The sequence below is a fragment of the Merops nubicus genome, unplaced genomic scaffold (genome assembly GCF_000691845.1).
Source record: "Merops nubicus isolate BGI_N331 unplaced genomic scaffold, ASM69184v1 scaffold44584, whole genome shotgun sequence".
Lineage (NCBI taxonomy): Eukaryota > Metazoa > Chordata > Aves > Coraciiformes > Meropidae > Merops > Merops nubicus.
The window spans coordinates 1-2,403 of NW_008605741.1; positions in this window are offsets into that span (position 1 = coordinate 1).

Here is a 2,403-nt window from a genome sequence, read left to right on the forward strand (position 1 = left end):
GGCTTGGGGACAGAGAGGAGGCTCCTCCTGGGCAAGCCACAGCTCATGCCCTGTCCTGCCGCTTCCGATCCCCTGGTGTAGTATCCCACTGCTGAGTTTTTCCAGGATTTTTCTCAGTCCTAATTCCCTTTGCTGGAAACTTACTTCTGCTGCATCTCCCACCTGTGGCAGAGCTGCCCCTATGGCTGTGCAGGGAGTGCGTCACAAACCACTGCCCCTTTGTCTGGTACCAGAGTGACAGAGCTCTAGTGCAGCACCCACTTAATCTTTAAAATGGAAGGGAGATGGGAAAATCCCCGTCCCCCCAGTCTGCTTGGTTGTTCCTTCCTGCACTGCTTATGTGCCTTTCCACAGGCTTTCGAAGAAGTGAAGCAAATGTACGCTGAGCTGAAGAGGAGGGTGGAGCAGAGCCCAGCTCTGGGAGAGGAGGGCAGCAGGGTGCAGAGCATAGGCCTGGAGGCACAGGCTCTGTTTGAGGACACTTTGGCCATGATGCTCAGGATGGAAAGTAAGACTCTTTGTGAATCTACTGTAATTTTCTCAGGCGCTGGGGAAGGGCTTTTGACTCCCAGAGGGGTGAGGGAAAGAAATTATGAGGAAGACAAGATCATTCTGGCTGTGAGCTGGTGTGGATTTGGGCTCTATCTGTGGGTGCTGTGCCAGTGAATGTAGAGTTCGTAAGGGTGCGTGTGCCGCTGTGCAGCACCAAGGTGCCCCCATTTTACTCCATGTGCTTGCTTCCATTTCTAAGCGTTCAAGATTAATAGCTTTGTTTGGACCAGTCAAAAAACCAGCTGTGTTTGTTTTTTTTTTCCTGAGGGAACAGAGGATGTCAGTTTTCTCACCCCACCAGAGCTATGCAGGAGGGAGGAGCAGGCTCAGCCCAGCCTGCTGGGGAGAGTAGTGCCCATGAGCCTTCCTCCTGTCCAGTCATCTCCTAAGTGCTTTCCACCCTCTCTCCACAGCTTTGGAGATGGAAATTCAGGAAAGCAACAAGGCTTTGATGTCCAAGTCAGCCAGGCTGTCGGGCCTGGAGGAGAGGGTGGGGAAGATCCGGGACGCCATCAACAAGCGAGTCGCCTACTACGAGAGCTGCTCCTGAGCGAGCTCCTGCCCTCCAGCAGCCTCCCCGCCCTCCTCTGCACACACTGACTTCTGTATTTATTCCTGTTCTCTGGCTGAAGTTCTCACGTGCATAATGTCTCTATTTTTAGCAAATATTGTTTTTGTACCTCTGGAAAATATCTGCACTGAGCCAAAGGAGCAACCCCATGGAGAGGGCTGAGCTTGGTTGGACTGGATGAAGCTGCCCAGTGGTTGGAGGTAAAAGGGTGGAGGCATCAGTCTTCTCTGGCAAATAAAAACATCCATAAAGTTGTTCTTTCCAGGGTGGTTCATAAACCAAGAAAGTCTTTCTTTTTCTTGTTTTAGCCAGTTCAAGCTCTTGAAGCTGAAATTCAGTGTTAAAATGAAAATCCTTGTGTGGGGTCTTTTAAACCATTTATTCTGTGCTGCAGTTGATCCTTAAAACTTGCTGTGGCTTCAGTAGTTCCCTCCTAGATCTTTCTTCAAATAACGTGATCACAGAAATGGAGAATTTGATCTCCATCATACGTGTACAATGTATTTATACAAGTAAGAGAAACAAGGTCTCATACTCAAAGGTGAAGTCAAATGTCTTATTTGACTTTCTGCCACAATCTGCTTATTTACCGTGTAGCAGTTTGCCAGAAAAATACCAGAGGGAGCAGGTCTGCAGATGCACGGGGAAGGCTTTGGAGGAGAATTAATTGACCATTTCCACATCAAATTTCTATGAATAACCAAGAGGCACTTTACAAAACAAAACTCAGCTTTATTAAGCAAGTATTTATTGTGCAATTACAGACTTGGAAGCAGGGAACTCAGACCTTGCTGGGGCTGTTACCAGACACACGGAGGTTGAGGGCAGGTTGTCTCTCCTGCGTATCCAAAGTGAGAACCGCGGGGCTGGGGCAGCTGGTGGCTGCTGAGCTCCAGAGTGCCAAAGCCTGGGAGCAACCAAAACCCAAGGAGTGGATAGGGTGAAGACTGTAAAAATAATGGACATGCCACTGAGCAAAACTCCGCGTGGCTCTGGTTGGTGGGGCTGACGTCGTGCCGTGCGCTTCTGATGCGTTGGGCAACTAAACAGTGTGCAGAGACAAAAGCCTACAGCGCCGAGCGATGTCGTGTGGGTGATGGACACCGAGTGTGCCAGCAGCAGCCTCAGGCTGTCCCTGGCTTCCCCCCAGCTCTAACCATCCAGAAACACCCCGAGGTGACTGCGGTGATGATTCCTGGGGCTGACTGCTGCTGGTCACGGCCGGTGGCTGCTCCTGAGGCGCTGCTGCCGCCGGCTCCCGCGGGGGCCCGGCCCGGAGG